This window comes from Ochotona curzoniae, unplaced genomic scaffold (genome assembly GCF_017591425.1).
Source record: "Ochotona curzoniae isolate NIBS_2020 unplaced genomic scaffold, NIBS_Ocur_1.0 contig_64, whole genome shotgun sequence".
Classification (NCBI taxonomy): Eukaryota; Metazoa; Chordata; class Mammalia; order Lagomorpha; family Ochotonidae; genus Ochotona; species Ochotona curzoniae.
In genome coordinates this window covers 16,062,785-16,084,658 of record NW_024466502.1, presented here as the reverse complement: position 1 = coordinate 16,084,658, position 21,874 = coordinate 16,062,785, and positions in this window count along the sequence as shown.

Sequence of the window (21,874 nt, the reverse complement as noted above, 5' to 3'; positions counted from 1 at the left end):
AAGTATATTAAGATTGTTTAATGTTAAATAAATTAGAACATTTACTGATTGGACTGCTAATTTAGTAAATACACATTTTCTCAATGCCTTTAAAATTATTGTCTTGTACAATATCCAGTGTCTAATGCAGTTATACTTGCCTTTTTCACAACTTCTCACAACATTGTCCTGTATTCTACTTCTAATTTGTTTTGAATACCTTTAACCTTCATTTTTTTCTTTCTGATCCTCTGTATAATGTACTGACTGTTATGCCATTTTATAAAGGACTTGAATATGATCAAATTAGGTATCCATTTAGACATTCTGAGAGGAGCAACTATTTATGAAGTTCAATTTATTTGCATTGTCATTGTTTTGCTTCAACAGAAGCTGTATTTTATTTTCTAATATGTCAAAAGTTAGTAATTACAGCACATCAGATACTCAATAAATGGTTCTGAATGTGCCAAGAATAGAATGACTTGATGTGTGTATGCAATGATAATTTTAAAAAGTCTGTAACCTGAAGGTCAAAAGCATTGATTGTTAAAATAACTATACTTCCTTCTTAAATGAAATATTGTCAGTTATTGCGTCATGAATACAATATGTACACAGTTTTTACATGTACAGAAAACCCACAAAGGTGATTAATCATTGCTTAATGCATGTGATCACTGTATAAATTTAATGCAGCATTTATTATATCTAATCTTACAAAATACATGTAATTTAAGAGGTACGAACCCAGTGAATATAGATGGCAGACTTCTCTCCCCTCTGGGAACAATCCCTAGCTAAATAATAGAGTATAACCATAAGGGATGGTACTGAGGCAGATAGCAGTCAAGATGGCTACACTGCAATTTTCCAGATGAGCTGAGGGTTCAAAAGAAAGTACAAATACCATTGTAAATTATAGCGGAAAACGGTGTGTTGATGTTAAAGGATTCAAAGTATTATTCCTATTAAACCACTACCATCATCAGACTCACACACACAAATATTTCTTTTTTTTTTTTTTAAAGATTTATTTTTATTATTTTTTCATTGGAAAGGCGGATATACAGAGAGGAGAGACAGAGAGGAAGATCTTCCGTCCGATGATTCACTCCCCAAGTGAGCGCAACGGGCCGATGCTATGCTGATCCGAAGCCAGGAGCCTCTTCCGGGTCTCCCACGCGGGTGCAGGTTCCCAAAGCTTTGGGCTGTCCTCGACTGCTTTCCCAGGCCACAAGCAGGGAGCTGGAAGGGAAGCGGGGCTGCCGGGATTAGAACCGGCGCCCATATGGGATCCCGGGCGTGCAAGGCGAGGACCTTTAACCACTTGCGCCACCGCGCCGGGCCCCACACAAATATTTCAAAATAGTTCAGATGTTTCCAAAAGCAAAGTAGATGATTCAAATGTTTGGACAAGTTTTGCATTTTATAGGATAGGACCTTCTTGAAGGCACTAACATTAAGAAAGAAACATAATCTCCAAAACCTGAAACACATTTCCATTGATTAGATCATACTTCTCTCGAGCAAATCCATTGGGTGAGCGGTTGTGTTGATTACTGCTAGATCAAATGAAAAGAATTCTCATTCATAATTCATGTTATTCCCAAACCACATGAATTGATTCTCCATGAATTTCTTAGGTTAATATATCCACTTTGCTACATGACTTTCATCTCTGCCCATTTTGAATATTCTGTCAAAAATTCTGTCACCATTCCAGTTTATCTTTATCTGAAAATTTGATCTATCTTCGGAAAAATGAGAACTGATTTTTCTAGCCCAGGCCATGTAAAGATTCAATGTGCATGGAATTAGCCACCAAAGTTATTGTGGGAGTAGGAAAGAAAACAAAAGTAAAATGTTTGGTTCCTCTTAACAACTGTTTTAAGAACAGATTTTATTTTGTTGATTCAGATTTTTCTCCCAAGGATTCTGAGACATGATGCAAAAAGGAAATGTCAGATTTCTGTTTTTTTTTTTTTTTTTCACACTTGTCAACTGTCAATTGACTATGTACCTAACTTGTAAAAGAAACAATATTGCCTTAAAGAAAATAAATGTGTGTACATTACTTTGTGTAGACCGTCATACTGGATTCACTGAGCCCCAGCACTGATACCATTCATGTGTCTTAAAACTTAAAAGTAGTGTTCATAATTATTTCTGAAGTTTGTTACATCATACCCTGTAATCATGACATCAAATCATTTAATTAAAGTAGTAATTTGCTACACAACAACTGGTGAAATAAAAGATTTCTAATATTTTCTAACGTGAATAGCAAATTAATCCTAAAATATAAAGTATTACTGGACTCTAGGATTGTCTAACAACGAAGTCCATATTAAAGTTAAAAAAAAGAGAGTAAGAGAGAGAGGGAATTGCCAGTTATTCCCCTCAAAATTATGGCTATACTTTGGCACTGAAATTTGGGAATTATGATAATTTATCTTGTAGAAAGGGAAATTATCTGATTATTAAGATATTTTTACTAGTCAGTAAATTAGTGCAGAGCTCCTGTTTTTTTTTTTTTCTGGTGATCTATTTCTCTAAATTTAAAAAAAAAAGACACAGAATAATACTGACTGATTTTTAACACAGGAAATGGAATGAGACAGTCTATCATATTTTTCTATACTCACCTATGCTAATAAAAAATTTTAAATATTTTAGTTTGTATAGGCAAATTATTATTTTTTTATTTTTCAAAATTAACATCAGATGAAAGCAAATTACTACAAGTCTACTGTTAGGCATTTTGGAGAACAGCTGTTAATGAGCTATGTCTAATAAAATTATTAAAATAGAACAGATTCCATATAGTTGCAAGAAATAGGTATGTTGAGATACCCGTATTTCCCACATCCTTCTATTCCTTTGAACCTGCCTCCTGCAAAACATTATTTCATTCCACTCTATAATGAATCCTTAATAGTCAACAAGTAATAAATACAAAGACCACACTTCCTCAAGAATATCACCAAATGCTAAAAATACCAATCAGACTACAAAATATCCACTCATTGCTTTACAATTTTGTTTCATACTTTGCGAGTATTTTCTTAGATTCTGTATTATTCCACTTCACTTTGTTTAGTGTTTTCTCTACAGGGCAGAACCCTTTTTCACTTGAAATAGTCCTATTTGTATTTTTTGTTTCTATTCCCTGTGCTTCTGCAGTCATGTCCAAGAAATCTTTCTTATACCCATGTCGTCAGAATGTGTCCATGATGTAAGGCCAGCATGATGCTGCAGGAAGCTAATTGTCTTCTTGTGGCATCAGCATGCCTTACAGATACCGTTTTGGGTACCAGCTGCTCCACTTCTGTTCCAGCTCTCTGCTTACAGCCTGGGAAAGCAGAGGGGGATGGTCCAAGTCCTTGGGCACCTGCACCCACGTGAAAGAAAAAGGAGTAATCTCCAGGTTCATGCCTTTAGCTTAGCTCAGCTGTAGTAAGTTGTGACCAATTGGGGATTGAATGAGCAGATGGGAGAGATGTCTTTGTGTCTCTCCTGCCATCTCTATAAAATCTGCCTTTCAAATAAAAATAAATACGTGTTTTTAATTTCCGTGATATTTTCTTCTAGTAACCTGATAGTTTTAGATCATATAATTGGATGTTTGTTGCATTGTTAGTGGATGTTTGTCTGAGGTACTAGGTTGGAATCTTGTTTCAGCCTGCTGCATTCACAGATCCAACTCTTACAGTACCACTTGTTGAAGATTGTTCCTTTTACCAGTATTAATTTAAATTCATTTTTCAAAGGTTAGTCAGTTGTAACTGTAGCGATTAATTTGTAGGTTTTCTAATCTGTTCTGTTCGGAATGTCTTTTCTTGTCCTACTATTTAGCTGTTTTGATTATAATTGACCTGCTCAGAGTAATTCCTGATGATTTATTTCATTTCTTTCGTATCTGTTATAACAACCCCTTTTAACTCTGATTTTATGAATTTTAGTCTCTCTTTCTCTCCCTCTCTTTTATGATTCATTGGGCCAATGTTGCATGAGTTTTGTTTTCCTTTGTTTTTTTTTAAACACAAAAGTCTACAAATCACTGCCTTTTTTAAAAAAAAATCTCTCCTGATTTTAATTTTGTGCTATTTTCATCTAGTTGTAACTATTTTTTGCTCCAATTAACTTTAGGTTCGATTTGTTGCTGTCTTTCTAGGTCTTTGAGATGTTCCACTAGAACATTTATCCAATGCCTTTCTTTACCATTTTTCATGTTGTTACACATACTCTGTTAACACTGCTTCTACTGTCATTTATCCACAGTCACTTGTGTTTTTCACTTTGCATTCTTTCATTTTGCATACTTTTGTGTATTAATCCTTTGTGAGATCAATAAATACTTAATGCAAGACACACATACAGAGAGGAAGAATCTTCCATTTACTGGTTTACTCCCCACATCGCTCAGTGAGGGTCACTGGGATGAGCCAATGTTGGGAGCTTGACCCTTCATCTAGATCTCTCACCTGGTGCAGAGATCCAAAGCATGTGGGCAAACTTCCACTGCTTTCTCAGGAGCATTACCAGTAAGCTAGCTCAGAGGTGGAGCAGCTGGCATTCTAGAAGGCACCCAAATCAAATGCCAGCATCACGGGAAGATAATTTAACACCATTATGTTATGATGCCTAAAGTGATTGTATGAGGCAAGCATAAAGAAATTTCCTAACATCATTCCTAAGAAAATCATTTCCAATAAATGTTTCAACATGTTAACAGCATATATATGGATCAATTTCAGAAGTCACTGTTCTCTCACTGGTCTGTGTTTCAGATTTTATGCCAATACCCCACTGTTGCAATTACCATAGCTTGAATTTATTCTGAAGTCAGCCATTTTTGAGGCTTCTGGATTGTTTTTTTCATTTTCTCAGAGTTGCATTCGCATTGGGATATTTTCTAGTACATTTTGGAGTTTATTATCCTTTTACTGTTTCTACATAAGATGTTACTTGCTATTTTGAATTCATTGAATTTGTAGATCACTGTAAGAAAATAGACATTTCAGTCATGTTAATTTTCTCTAATCCTGTAACATTGATTTATTTCCTTTATTGTATGTCTTCTTTAATTCTTATCTTCAATGATTTATCATTTTAATTATAGAGTTCTCATGTGTCCTTGGATAAATTCATACCTTTATATTCAAATTTTATTTATTTTAAACAACATTGATATATTTTCAGCAAGTTTACTATTATAAAATTACTGTATTTTCATTTCTTTTGTAAAATCTGTCCTGGAATTTCACTGAGATCATTTACCAGTTCCACCAGATTTCCATGACCTGACAATCGGCTCAGAGTTTTATATTCATTCTGTTGCGAGAAAGATACATAGAAGAAAACACTGAAAACATTATGAAGACTCAGTGTAGAGGTGGTTAAGATTTTGTTGGAGATACCCAGATCCCATAGCAGCGTTGCTTGGTTTGAATCTCCACTTTTCTGGTATAGCTCTCTGATAAAATGTTACTGGAGAACAAGCAAGCTATGGTTCAAATGCATGGGTCACTGCCACCCACAAGGCATCTGGATTGATTTCCCAAATCCGTGAATTTTTGTTGTTTTGTTGTTGTTTGTTTCTTTTAACCTGTCATGAGCATTTGGAGAGGGAGCAAATAAATTTTAAAACAATCACTGTCTATGTCACTCTCTCTCTCTAATTATGCTTTTTAAGTAAATAAATAGAGAGATAAATTAGTTTAAGTAAGTAAGCCCCAAGCATTTCCTGTGTATTTTTCTGGGTAATATATCAAAAATAAATGGAAAAAAAGGAATTAAGCAATTAGAATGAAGCAATAGCAATTAAATAATGTCTATAATGTGAAAATCTCTTAAGCTTCAACATAGAATATTCGTATTTTGCTGCTTAAAATTAATTTTTTTGCTGGAGGATATTACAATCACCTGGGTATTTAATTATATTATATATTTTAACAACAAATTGCATGTATAGGAAGGAACAGGAGATTCTCCTTAATAGGGAACAGAGTGCTTGTCTGAGCAAAAGCTGCTTTGGCCAACTAAGTGCAGGTCTCATTTCACGAGGAAGCAAGGAGACAGTGTCTGTGATCAGGCTTATCAAGGTAGCACAAAGAAGTTACCAATTACACCTTTCTGATGACTTTGTTTTGATCAAGCTGGACCAGATTACAGACTCCTGTCCTTTAATGCATTTTTGCCCCTACCCTGCAGTCTCTTGTTAGCTACTATCCTGTTTTATTTTTTTTCCCTATAAAATTGCACTAAAATATTCCACTTTGATCATTTTCTCAGGTCTTTCTCTCTTAAAGGCTGACTACTTGGGCAGGAGGTTTTTCTGAATTAGTGAATTCCAATTTTCTCACTGGTTAAAAAAAAAATGTCAAGTAGGGATGTACGCTACATTACAAACATAAATAATATCCAAACAAGCTCAGCAGTAACCAGTACAAAAAAATTCAGATGCGCTTGTCTTCGGAGATGACAAACAGAGTCATGCATTTAAGGGGTAAGCGGAGTTATCATTCATAAGATTTTTTTTAATCACTGCTTAAGCTTACTATTTTAATAAACAGGTGTAAACTTCAAACCGTTGAAGCAGAAATGACTTTCATTTTAATATTATCATAAAATTGAGTTCAGACATCACTTTCAGAATGTTCTGGGTAATTTAAACTGGTCTTTCATAATTTAAAATGCCTGTGAATGAGGCAACAGGGACTCCTCAGCAGGATAATTCAACAGTGAATGGCAGCGAAGGGATGAGGAAGCAATCCTTATTAGAATTGACTTAGATTAAAATCTGTATGTAATAAACCTAGCGACTAGTACTGTAATGCAGTTAAAACGAAAATAGCACAGCATGAGTGCAAGGTACGAATACAAGACACATGTAAGTGATTTTAAATCTGAATATTACATAATTATATTTCAGATATTTAAATATTTACTTGTTTTAGTTTAAAATTTTGTGTGCCAAATAAACTCCTGTCAATCTAAAGTCATATGCATTTTTCAATCACTAAAAACAGTTTATGACATGCTTTATAAAGAAGCAGCTTTTCCTCTGCATCCAGTTTTGTTTACTAGAACTTATTAGTGCAAGGAGACGCAATAATGTGAATGATGCATGTGTATCTGCATTCTTTATTTTTATTAAAACTTTGGAATACTTTTGAACCTCTGTGAGTCAAACTCAGTGATAAAAGTTTACATGTATGATTCAGTGCAGGCTTCCATGTGTGCGCTTGTGTGTCTATGTACAGGAAAGAGTAAACTTGAAATTGAGGAATAAATATCAATAAACCATCATTTCAATACATGATATTCAGAAAACAGTATAAATTTGTTGGCTGTGGTGTCAACAGCTTGAACTATTGAGGTGAATTTGTTGACATTTCAGTTTCCAAACACTGGAAAAGCGTGGATGTATATTGGGTGGTGATTATGACACATATATTTTGAAATATTATTTGAATATTTAGAAGAAACTAGAGGTTAGCGTTGTGGCAGAGCAGGTAGAACTAATACATGTGACACACTCACATCCCACAAGGCCTCAGAAAGGAAGAGTTACACCACATTCCCCTGGGTCTCTGACGCCCAGATGGGAGACTCAGATGAAGTTCCTGGCTTCCAGATGATACAGTTTCTCTCTATCGCTGCTCTTTCTGTTTCTCTGTTTCTACCCTCTCTCTGTCTGTCTCTTTGACTCCCACTTTCAAATAAATAAACAAACACTTTCTAAAAATAAAATCAACTGAATTAGACCTGTAGGTTTTGACAGAGGTGTGATAAAATCTTGCTAGGTTAAAAAGGATCGTGCATAGAAATATTATTAACATGTATATATTTTGTAATGGTTAAGCCTATAAATGCATGAACAGTTATATATGGATATTAATACATGAAGATGACAATAGACACAGTCACCAAAATTATGCCAAAGTTCCTGTCTCAATTTGTGCTGCTTACATTTTTCAATCTTAATATTAATTATTAGAATGATGAAGTATGTGCTTCACAAAATAACTTGTCATCAGAAATAGCTGGACTGGTCCTAGGTAAGGAGTGGGAGCTTCTTCCAGGTGTGCCATTTGTGTGCAGCAACCTCAGAACCTGGGCCGTATTTCACTGCTTTCCAAGGCACATTAGCAAGGAGCTGGACTGAAAGTGGAGCAACTGGGATTCAAACAGAAGCATTGCAGAAGACTTCAACCGGTATGCAATGGCTCTGGACCCAGCATGTCCTCTCTTATTACTGTCTTGTTAAAGTAAAATCAGAACTTCTCTTTCTATTCTTACACCTGACATCACTGATGCATTTTACCTTTTTAAGAATTAATGTTCCAAAAAATATCTTGTGAATTCAACATTATCTTCATCAGGGGCTCAAAATGTTGGTTTAATACACTTAGAGATTTCAAAAAGTTCACCAAACATATTTGGGCTGTATTGTTTCTTTTCATTCTCTTTTTCTTTATTTTTAACTTGCTATTATTTTTAGACATAGCTATTGTCATTGCCAAGGGAGATTCACAGGGAAAAGGAAGGACAGAAAGAACTTTCATCCCTGCACAGCCTCCTCTGGATAGATTCAGCCAGGTCTGGGCCTGAGCCTTCTTGGGGCAGGGAGGACTCAGACACAAAGCTGGTGAGCAACTACAAGACAGGAATTTGCTAATTATTTAAGATCTGCCAGTACCTCTGATCTGTGGACTTTGCACTTTCTCTAACCCCTTGACGCCTTTGAAGACTTCTTCCAGATGTGTGTGCACTGAGCTAGTTTGTACATAAATGCTGGGACCTACACAGGGTCAGGGTGGAGGGGCAAGGGGTCCCGTCCTAATGTGTGTATCCCCTGACAACAGGAGCCAGCGCAGGTCCAGGGAGGGTGGCTCACAAGCCCCAGCATCTCCCCCACGACCCCACCCCTGCTGTCTTCTTGCCCAGGACTTCTTTCCAACAGCAGAGAGATCCTGTGCTGAATCTGTGCTTTGGTAGCTGGTGTTCGCTGACACCACAGTGGCTCTTGATGGCTCAGAAGAGTCGCAGGATCCTCCGTCTCCCTGTCTTCCTGCTGGAGGTGCGGTCAGCGGCTTGATTAAATTTGTACTTTGGCACCAGAAAAAAAAAAAAAAAACTCACTCTTCAAGAAGCCATTGGGACCAGCTTGATAGCCTAGTGGCTAAATCTTTGCCCTGCATGTGCTGGGGTCCCAAATGGGCGCCAGTTTGCATCCTGGCTGCTCCAATTCCCTTCTAGCTCCCTGTTGTGGCCTGGGAAGGCAGTGGAGGATGGCCCAAAGCCTTGGGACCCTGTGCCTGCATGGGGGGAACCAGAAGAAGCTCCTGGCTCCTGGCTTTTGATTGCTCTTTACAATGTTTTTCTACATTATGATCATACCAGACTTCCAAACTCCTACCAACAAATTTTGTATAATAAATATAAATCCAGGAAATAATGAAATTTCATATGAAAATATATTAAAATTCACTTATCTCAATAACCACTGATACAGAAAAAATTATCACTTTGTATTTGTAGTTTGAAAAGTATTTGTGTTTGGAAAATGCTATCTATTCAATGAGATATGAGTGGTAGATAATTAAACCAAATTTTATTGTTAATACTTTCATTTATTCACTCAAAATTAATTATTAATTTTTCTGCAGAGCAAAGAATACAGAAATTTCAACAGTGACATGGTTAATCTATATCTTATTTTAATATTGATTTTATTGAAAGTAAATAATTACTCATATTTGTAAATTAGGCTAAATCCATTTTTTTACATTGTTCTGAGAAAGTTGTGGGAGAGACAGAAAGGAAGACCTTCTGTCTGCTGATTCACTCTCCAAGTGACCATAGCAGCTGAAGCTGAGCCAATCCAAAGACAGGAGCCAGGAGCTCTTCCTGGTCTCCCACGTGACTGAAGTGTCCCAAAGCTTTGGGCCATCCTCGACTGCTTTCCCAGGCTACAAGCAGGGAGCTGGGTGGGAAGCAGGGAGCTGGGATTAGAACCAGCACCCATATGGGATCCCAGTGTGCATGCAAGGCGAGGACTTTAGCCTGTAGGCCACTGCACTGGGTCCAATATAGTTTGCTCTAAATTATTCACTAATATTCCTTTAAAATATATCAGTGTGAAATGGACATTCTGGTGGAGGCATCCCACACTCGAGTGTCTCGATCCAAATCCCCCTAATTGTACTTTGAAACCCATCTTCCTGCTTAGTCACAGATGCCTCTGACCCTGCTGAGCATGTGGAAATATGGAAAGTCTCTCCTGGTTTCATCATGAGTCAGGCTGCAGTATTGTGACGACGTGGGAAGTACAGCAGTGAGTTGGAGATTTCTAGCTGCAAATTTTAAAATAAGTGTTTCAGTGTGAGAAACTGTGTTTTGAATAACGACAGAAATGAGATTTTAGTGTTAAAATAAGAATTTCTAAATGACATTTAGATTTATTTCCAGTAACATTAGCATTAATTTGATTATGGAGAAAAGAATTTAAATGTTTGCATGTGTGTGTTTTAGCCTGCACATATTAATTAAAGCTGTTCTCTGACACAAAATGTAAAAAGACAGTTCAGAGTTCCGTTTAGTGTTTTTCTAAACATTGTTGAAGAGTAATTTGTTCAAATTGAGTATTTCCACCCCTGAAAGATACATATCTATATCTTACATACAAATGCACATTTACACACACACACACACACACACACACACACACACACACCATCTCATGCAGTAACAGAGTGTGCATCTTCTCATAGCAATATAGTTACCATGAAAAGCAGAAAACGCAGATTATTGATACCTGAATGGAACACTGAGTTGATAATCATTTGTTTTGTGCAAAAGAGAGGTTACAAAGAAATATGTTTCAGAATGCTATCACATATTCCATAAAAATGCACAAAATATCAGCTCCTTAGTAGAAATATGAAACAGGGCACACTTTTTAATACATCTCTCGGAAGTGTTAGAACTAAGCTAAGAGAAATTGGTAAGGCCTAGCCTCCTGTGAAACTAAGCAATACACATTCCCCAGTTTGTAATGACATCTATGTTAGATAAATACCCGTGGGCATAGAAAGTGTGTAGTACTAGCAAACCAACAGAGTAATGAAAATGTATTACACTGGTACTGTGTGCATAAATTACCCTTGAGTCTTTTTTATTTATTTATTTCTTTTTTTTTTTTTACAAAAAGTTAACTAGAGCCACCGACATATGAGAAGCTGTAATCTTCCAAGTAAAGGGGATTACTAAATATAGGCATTCATTTGAAGGACTTGCTTTTCAATTTGGATTTTATGAGTTGCAATTTAAAGCCTTGAGATTTCTCAATTACAGTCAAGAAATTGAACTACTTTGGGCAGTGAGTGAGTAATTCTCTTATGTAAGCTGGAAATGTCAAAGTCAGAACACTTATTAGAGAAGTCATTCATGAAAACATCTGTGTAGATTCCACATTTACTTCATCACTGGGTGAACAGCATGACTCAAAAATGTTCATTCGAATCAGAGGGTGGAAATACGGGTGTTACCAATTGTGGTAAACTTGAACAACACTCACTTGATGAAAGGTTGGCATTCAAAAAATGAAAATTGGTTAACAACAAAGTCAGAAAATTGAAAAATTGAACAAGAAACTTGGATAGTCAAAGAAGGAAGAAGTAAACAAGTATGCTAACAATAATATATTGGTTCATTTAACCAATAGACACTGCTCGTCACTTGAATAGTTTTGGTATGGAAAAGACCTTCAGTAGTAACTTGGTGAGTATAAACTCCACATACTGTGCTGGAAAGAATCAAAATTTACAACTTGATGCAAACTGCCATTTTCTAAGTTATGAGAGGGTAAATATCTGACAGAAATGGGTGTAAATATCCATTAAAGGCTGCGATTGAGGACTTTTGTTACATTCTTCCTAATCCCCAGCAAATAAATATCATCTGAAATGTCCATCAACAGTAAAATGGATACATAATGAAATAGGAAATGGCACACAGCTGTAAAATCCATGCAAATCAATTTCCCCAAATAAGTTAGCTAATCCTGCGAAATTTAAGAGTCTACATTCTCTGACTTGTATAAATCTCAAACTCAGGAATACCATATGCTTGGAAACAGATGTCATTACAAGGTTGCCTTAGAGAAAATGCAAGAGAAAGCAACTAAGGCAAGTCAAGAAAGAAGTTCCGAGGTGCACAAAATAGAGTGGTTCACAACCTGGCTGGGATCAGTGTGTTCAATGTATGCCAATGCATTGAGATACATGTTGGTGATAGTTTGAATTTTTAAACATGGAAGCTTTATTTTTAAAGTGTTTTGTATATGTGAAAGCCAAAGTTATAAGAGATAGATAGATGAGAGACAGATAGACAGTTAACTAGACTGATATTCTCTGTACCGACTCACTCTACAAATGTCCCAAACAGCTGTGCTTAAGCCAATGTGTGGTTTAGATGGAGCAGTTGCATTTGGATCCCTCCCTTGCATGGGCCGGTTGACCGGTTTTGAGCTGTCACTGTTGGGGAAGCAGAGGCGGGACTCAATGCCAAACATGACAAAATTCACTGCAGGTGTCTCACTCAGTGGCTTAGTCTGATAGGCCATGACATTTATCTCCTTATATGCAATTTTAATATTTAAAAAAATTATTAAATACAATAATTTAAAGGGTTCTGAAATAACTCATTATTTCTTCATCTCTCTTATTGAGTCAATATATCTCATTATCCTCAAAAATTTATGGAAAGTGGACTTTTAGGTTCTTGCATATTTACATGAAGCAGTGGAACCATTTTCATATTTCATGAATTCATATACCCTGTAAGTATTAAAAAAAAGGCACCAAAATATCCCCTTAAATAGTATCTATGTACAGGTATTTATCAGCAAAATAGTAAATTTGCACTGAGTAGAACATTAATATAGCCTCTTGGAGTTCACTTTTCTCTTTTGTTAAAATACAAGACATCAGAAAGAATTGCATTAGATAGCATATTTGCATCTGGTAAGTGGTAGATGTAACAGTGTAATGCAGCGACTTTCACAGCAATGTTGACTGCTTCATAATTTAAGAGGCTGTCTCACACTAAGTTCTATCTGTGGAGGAAGACTCAATTCAAATCCTAGTTCTTGTTTTAAAAATTATTCAACATCAACTAAAAATTTAAATCATTACTGTGTGTTAAGTCTCTAGAGAAGGAGACTCATTATTACAATAGTAATCCCTCATGGTTGTTGTATGATTAATGTAATAAAACACATCTCAAGATTTGTGACATATTAAAAAAAAATAAATCACATTATGTGAACAAACTCATTTTGAAATATGACAAAATTCACTAGCAATATCAAAAATCTACATACTCAAAACAATACTCAACTAATGTCAAAAGTTTATATATACTAAAATGTAAGTATATATTTTTCTCTTGAGTAGTTGATCTAGTTCATAATTCACATTAATTTTTGTTGTTTTGACTCTTAAAAGATTTATTAATTTTTATTGGAAAGCCAGATTTACAGAAAGGAGTAACAGAGAGAAAAATCTTCCAACTGTTAGTTCACTCCCCAAGTGGCCGCAACAGCTGGAGATAAGCTGAACTGAAGCCAGGAGCCAGGAATTTCTTCTGAGTCTCCCACACAGGTGCAGGGTCCCAAGACTCTGGGCCATCCTCTACTGCTTCCCAGGCCACAGGCGGGGAACTGGATGGGAAGTGGAGCAATCAGGAAGTGCAGCTAACCGTATAGGATTCTGGTGCGTGACAGATAAGGATTTTAGCGATTAGATTACTGTGCCAGGCCCAATTTTTATTGTTATAAATTGCTTTGTGGTTAATAGAAATACAAATGCAAGACAAATCACAAATACCAATTCTTCAAATTATGCCCTTTTGATTTTGATTAATGCTCTAGGCTTAAAAGAAATGAGATTGAATCTAACGTCGAATAATAAAAGTATAACAGAAAAAGAGGTACAGTCGTAAGACTGCCAGTTAAAAAAAATCATTTCTGGTCACCTGGAAGAAAACATCTACTGAAGGTAAAGCTGTAAAGGCTCAAGTACTGGCTTTCATAATATTTGTGTTGTGTAGATAAAGAGGGACTCTGGAGTGGGATACACTTTCTCACAACATTAGAACAGTTGCTAAACAAAACAAATGAATTTTTTTTCAATTGTATCATAAGACATACATCAGGAGTCTGGAGTCTATGTGATTGTCATAAAAAGTTTTAAATAAAGCTGTTGTAGTTTAAGGGTGGTGAGCATGACAGAGTTTGAACTCACCAACTGTTGATTTCTCCTGTGGAAGTCATCGGTGGGCAGACTGCGATCTTACAGTTTAATGACAACATGTAGGATCACTACAGTTAGATAATAAAAGAAACACAAGCTTCAAACTCAGTTTTGCCATTCTATTTAGTAGAGACAGTAACTGTTCCACTGCCTGACGAATCTGTTTTGCATTAATTGGAAATCCATTAAAACCTCAGTTTAGGTAACTATCTTTTAAGAGTATGTCAATTTTCTTCACTCTTCAATGAGTCTTGATTTGTGATTATATTCAGATCCAGTTTATCCTAAGAACTGAACCAGATATGTCAAAAGTATAAGATTTTCAAATTTGTATCTTAAAATCCAAGTACAATTTTTGAATTTGCTAAAACAAAAAGAGATGAAAATTTAATCAGTTGAAGATATTGTGGCTATGTATCCAGTACTCAGAAATCCTTCTTTATCTCTTTAACTCATTCTCATCTCTGAAGGGGAAGTATATTCATTGTGAGATTAAATTATCAGAATTTCTAGATATGGCCAAATATTGTTTTGTCATGTGCTCTGGGTGTGAATACGGACACATTGAAAACAGTATTACTTGAAAAATGCTGCAAGGATACCTGCCTGGTGATTCAGCATCCCACTATTGGGTATACATCCAAAGACACAGACATGCTGTGTAAAAGAATCTGTATCGCCATGTGTATAACAGCAGTGTTCGCAGCAGCCAAAATATGGAATCAATATTGATATCCATCAGCAGATGGAATGAAGTGTGTGTGTAAATATATAGACACATAGAAAGGACCATTTTCAGCTATTAAAAAGAATAAAATTCTATCATTTACATAAATATTATGTAAAATGAGGCATCATGTTGAGTGGAATAAGCAGCAAATACAACCATAAATACCTAATGTTCTCTCTTATTCTTGGAAAATTAAATTTAAAATGAATATCTGAAAACAAAAAGACAAAAAGAAAAAAAAAGTCTGTAATACCTGTAACAGCTTTGCTTCAGAAACAGCATATTATTCCAAACTTAGTTTTAAATATTTGTAAAACAAATCGCTAAGGATGATGATGCGCTCTCATGTTTGCAACGAGCTGTGATTATTCTAAAGTTTACTGCGTGTGAGTGAAGTTTGCAATGGAAGCAGTGGGTGTGGAAGCCAGCATATTATCACTCTCTGATAAAGCATTTAGACTGTCCTTTGTATTAGTCACCAGCAGATGAATTCTCCCACATCCATGAGGTGTATTTCAGGTCACCAAAGAGCAGCAGGAAAATCAAAAATTGTATTTTCTGTATATTTGTCCTATTATTAGGTGCACGGATTAGTTATTAGGAGAGACCAAGATAATAGCAAACTTTCTTCAGTCATGCTAAACTTTTGATGGGCATACTCCTGACTATAAGTCCTGAATTTTGTTTCCTGAAACCAAGTGATCCAGAAGATTTGTGATTAATCTTTTCTTCATTGTTTGCGTTGTAGATTAAAAAAAAAAAAATCTTGTGTCAGTTTTACAGCCCAGTACTAAGCAATTCCTCATAGATTTGGGATGCAAGCCTTTGACATGAAGTCACGGAGATGGGTGCTGTGCGTTTCCACTTCCTCCAGGAGGATGGGATTCTAAAGATTCCTGGGAGTTTAGGAGCAGGCCTAGTGCTCCAAGTTGCAGAACTACCTTCTTTAATCAAAATATCTGAAGCTTTTCTTTTCCTTTAAGTAAAAGCAATTAGAAAAGATGACCTAATCCACCATCTCTTAAAAGTTATTTCATTGGTATTTTATGCGGTTTAAGCTCAAACGGCATTTCTGATCTCCCTCACTTCTTTGGTGGTATTGAATAAGTCTTCATTTCTTCTTTAAGTTTGTTGGGCAAACAAAGTGTCAACCTACTGCACTGCTTCGATGGCCGTGGAGGCCTCAGTTGACCATTACTTGTTATAGGCACACGAGTCATGTTAATCATATTCCTAACTAAGGTTATAACCTTTATACACATTCTATAAACATTAGTAACTAATACATAGTTTTTATTTCTAAAATTTGCTGCATTGTTTCTTTGTGAAGACAATAATAGCAGGAATTTATAAACTGTTTTGCTCTGCTTCTAAGAATTGACTACTTGATTCATAAAATAAATGACTATTGCAAATCAACAAGCAACAAAATCATTAGATTTCAATTACTCCTCAATGAGGACTTGCATTAATCCAGAGTGTAAAAACTCTAACTGCCTGAGACTCAGTCACATATCTCAGAATGTTTTCAGAATAAATGAAAAGAGGAGGAAATAAACAAGATAGGAAAAACCAAGGTGAGAAAGCTAATCAAGATTTTTTTCAAATTTTTACCATAGTAAAAAATAAACAAAAACATGAGAAGTAAACATATTTTATCTCTAATTCCAAGAGTTTCAGATTTCCATTCATCCTTCTTTGTTCCAAAATTAATTTCTAGTATACATTCTTAAATGTGAAATTGAAAGGATGGATAAAAGGGGTCGACCAGAATATTTTTTCCCTTTTTTCTTACTCTGAAAGCATCTGCAATGAATAACTGAAGCCGACAGAAATCTCCAGATGTCTTATTGTTGGATTCAGTAATGCCAAGGAATGATGCATTCTGGAATACCAAGGGAATTCCTTGCTTAGCAAAAAAGTGGTAAGATTGTGAATGCATACTCAGGCTGATTTTACTCTGCTCCATTTTGCTGTTGGGATACGTCACTGAAGTTAGTGGTTAAAATTAGATGTATTGGGCCCAGCGCGGTGGCACAAGTGGTTAAGGTCCTCGCCTTGCAGGCCCGGGATCCCATATGGGCGCCGGTTCTATCCCGGCAGCCCCGCTACCCTTCCAGCTCCCTGCCTGTGGCCTGGGAAAGCAGTCGAGGACGGCCCAAAGTTTTGGGACCCTGCACCCACGTGGGAGACCCGGAAGAGGCTCCTGGCTTTGGACCAGCATAGCATCAGCCGTTGAGCTCACTTGGGGAGTGAATCATCGGACGGAAGATCTTCCTCTCTGTCTCTCCTCTCTGTATATCCGCCTTTCCAATAAAAAAATAATAAAAATAAATCTTAAAAAAAAAATTAGATGTATTTTTCAAAAGAGAAATTTCAATTTATTTTGAGTAGCGATCAGTGAAGTAAAGAGACTGAGTAACTAAATAATAGGGAAATTCTTATCAAACCTTATAATAGGACCCCTGCTAAGAGAGTTGTTAATGAACTTGCCAGAGAGGCAGAGGAAAGAGTAATTCTAGGTAGAGAACAAATGGACTTCCTGAGACTAGAATTTTGAGAAGAATTATACTGGTATCCAACATAAGAGCTAATGAAAGGCAGATAGCTGATTCCTGATAAGAAAAACCAAAAGCAAACATAAAGACTCAAGGGTGGAAGACAGTACATCCAGAACCAGAAAAGTTTGCATTGGTATACAGGGGCATAATTACACCAGAGCAAGGGGTCTGATATTGTTCAAAATATAAAGGCAAGAAGGGAAACTTATTCTTCAATACAGAAAGGTAAATGAGAGGAACCAGAACCTGAAAGATGAAAGTGGTAAGAATGAGAAGACTACAGAACCAGGCACATTGACCTCAGAAAGATTTATATATTTGTCTGGGAGAGGATTCTCAGGGACCTACTTAGGAACCAAGTGTGAAGAGCAGGGAAATTTTTAGAATAACAGAGTAACAATTCTAACAGAGGTGTTATTTGGGGTTAGCAGGGAGGGAGGAGTGAGGCGTCAGAATGAGTCACAAGACACACAGCACACATGAGGGGTCAGAGTCTAGACAGCGTCACTGTAACACACACTGGTGTGAATCATGAGGGGACATCTACCCATCAGATCAATGACAGATATGGTTGTAGACATATTGCTATAGGCGTTCTTGAAGAGTCTGACTCAGGAGGGCAAACACACAACCTCAAGATTGTCACACAATTAAAAATTATAATTTCCTCCATAAAAGTACCAAGCTTTAAAATTCACAACACTTGATGCAGTCCTTTCCCCAAATTAGCATGAAGATGCAATAACTACATCTCTTCCTTTGCTAGTTGCTGGGTAAAGATCATCCACTTCACATATAGAACTTAGACAACTTATAAAACCACACACTAAATATTCTCCCAGTGGGTGCTTAGTAAGTATACCAGAAGATCTAATAAAAATCTATGCAAGCTTACTTCAATTTTATAAGTATGCAGTCCTTGAGAGCATAATCAGTCCTTAAGTCATGTTTCCCTAAAAATAGTAAATGCTATTTTAATGAACTTAGCTGAATGTTTCTTGGGCTGCATGTAGAGCATCAGGAGTGTAAGGCTCTGCTCAGGGCACACAATTCCTTTCTAAAGCCCGATCCTGCTGCTGAGCCAGATTATTGCTAATCGATAGCCTGCACCCGCAGGTCATGGCTCCAGTGTGTGGATTCCAGCCACCCATCCAGGAGGCCCCTGTGGAGATGCTGGCTGCTGGTTTGCCCCCATCATTCCAAACTGTTGCCAACATTTTCAGCATGAACTTGTTCATGGAAAATCCTCTTTGTCTGACTTCCTATCTTTAATTTACAAATAAAAGTAAATAAACCTTTGACCACAATATCTTCAAATGAAAAGCAATAGATTCTAAGACATCATTTAGAAAAAAAAAACAAAAATAAAAAACAAAACCTTTGAGATTGTTTTCCCTGCTCTAGTATCAAGAAAATCCATATGTGTTTTAACAAATTAACAATTTAAACAGGATGATTAAAATGGAGGTTTTTTCTGTTTGTTTTTTTCTGACTAAAGTGATATCAGGTCAGGAAAACAAAGCAGGCTTTGTTATATCATCCATAACACACAGCCTACAAACACAGTTTTAAAAATTGCATCATCCAAAAAAAATTACATTATCTTTATGGTAGCTTCATTTAGTTGAAGAACAAATTGCAAAATAAGATTAAAATTTGTCTCATTTTTCAATTTTCACTGCCTTCCTTCCTCTTTACTTTTTTTTTTTTAAATTTTTAATAATGGCAGGCTTTCATTCCAATTCACAACCATAGGCTTAACAGCCCAATATAAAAATTTCCACACATAGCAAGTTGAAAATTAAAAAGGAAAAAAGAAACTACTTTTTCTTGTGATTATAAACAAAGGCTATCAACAATGATCAAATTTCAAAACGTTTGTGTCTCCCAAATAGATCACATTATCTCTATACTCTGAGTATTGGTTGCCACAGATCAGGGAACACACGATAATGATTTCCAATTTCATCCATTTTGTTGCAAAATGGAATGAATGAGGAAGAACCGGGAGGAGGGAGGGGGAGAGACAAGGAATATCATCATGCTATATGTGTTAAATATTAATTACGTCTTCATTTCTAAAATGTAAAGACATTTAAGTTCTTAGAGACACAAAAAATACTTAAGCTTTTAAGGAAAAAAAGAATTGCCATTATGCCTGATTCTGTGTAATCCCTCTCTCTCACATAACCCACTGCCTCCAAGCCTCTGCAGCTGAGTACAACAAAATCATGCAGAATTATCAATGGGTTGGCACTGAGCCATGCAAGAAACCCATGTGGGTGCCAGGTTATGTCTTAGCTGTTCCATTGCCAATCAGCTGCATGCTTATGGCCTGGGGAAGCAATGTAGGCTGCCCTCTGTCCTTCGGCCCCTTCGCCCTGGGCTGCCAACTTGGGATCAACTCAGCTCTCTCTGTAGTGGCCCTTTTCAGAGTGAAAAACGGGATGGAAGACCTTCTTATACCTCTCCTTTTCTTTCTGTAAAATCAGCCTTTCAAATAAAATTAAATCTTTTAAACATTTTTAACAGTTTTTTCCTATGAATGTAGAATGTAAAATTAACTATGCGTATTTGGTTTTTTGACATTCAACTTTTAACAGCTATCTATGTGATATACTCTTTTTTGTATAAAAATTTAAAATTAAATTTTGTAAATGAACTAACAGTGACTCAAAGATACCCCTGTTAGGATATTAAAAATCTATTAAATATGTCAAAAGTCAGAGCAAGGAGATTTTGCAGATGTGTTTCATTTAATGACCTATAGATTACCTTTGATTATTGATTGTAGTTGCCCCAATGTAACCACAGAGATTCTTACAAAGGCAACAAAAGAGTCGTAGAATCATAGAGGTGATGAACCAAAAGTAAAGATTTAGTGAGCAGTGGAGGAAGCGGGTATGGATCTCAACCATGAAGCAGGCTGTCAAGACGTGCAATCTCCAAGTGTTGTCTTGAACTTCATAGCTTACAGAACTGTCACAGATAAACGCTGTTTTCAGTCTATGATATTTTTTGAAGATGTTCAAATGGACAAGAATAATAATTGTATTAGTTTGCTTCTATCTTTCATGCTATGAATAATCTAAAGGTAACATGCAGAAGGAAATAAGTTGTATGCAAAGAGAGACCTTAAGGTCTGAAGTCGTGAAGAAAGAAGTATTTCATGGTGGTAATTTTGATGAGGTAGAAAATGGGACACGAAAAAGAATTTAGGAAAAAAAATTATAGATTTTACTGTAGCTGAGAGAAATGAAAGCACAACAATAAAAGCAACGTAATTCATAAAAATATAGAATTATGCAAGTTAGTACACAATTTTGTGCTTACAGATATTTTATTTGTTAAAATAAAACCCTTAAGTCACAGAGAAAGTGGAATATATGATTCATGATATCTGCAGCAATCTTACTTTGCAGAGATCCATGTGTTGGAAATATAAATACTGACTCAAGAACATCATTTTCTGTTAGGCATTTTAAGTATAAATAAAAGTTATATTTGTGACATTACAGGTTATTAGTGTATAAAATTCACAGTAAATTTTATTGGACATTCCAAAGAAATAAACTAAGCAACACAAAACTTCTTGGCATATTTTTTATGAATAAAATTTTCTCTGAAACTGATTTTTGATGTTTCAGGTTGCAAGCATTTGTTTTCAAGGCAATTTTGGTGTTCCAGGAATGTCTGCCATCAGGAATGTTGAGTAAATTTTGGCTTTGGCTCTTGTGCCTTGGGGTGTTAGACTGTGGGTAACTATCCAACTGCATCGGAAACATCTGGTACCCAGATCTCTACTGAGAACAAACAGCAGGGCAAAGACAGCGTAAATGGTACCAGATGTGCTATCATGTTGTAATTGTGAAAGAAGTTGGTTTTGTGTACTTCGCCACTTTTAACACTTTTTAAACATCTGATAAAAATGTGGTGCCTCACCTAGGGTATACAGCAACAGGAACAATCTCTACGAATTCTGTTGGTGGGGAAAAATAAAATGTATGTTGCTCTCAGTCTCTAAAATTCAATAAAATACCTGGTGAATAAATAGCAGGTAGATGTAGTGTAACTCAACAAACGATCTAGAACCACTCTAAGAACCAAAGATAGAATGAACTTGTTCTGTTTTAAATCAATCATTGATAATGGCTGAGGACCAATGCAAGAGAGTAATTTTTTATGATAAAGCACGGAAATGATGACCCAAATAAATTTCATTTCAAGCTATTCAACAATACCAGACACAAGGATATAAAGATAGATTAGGAAAATGCCAG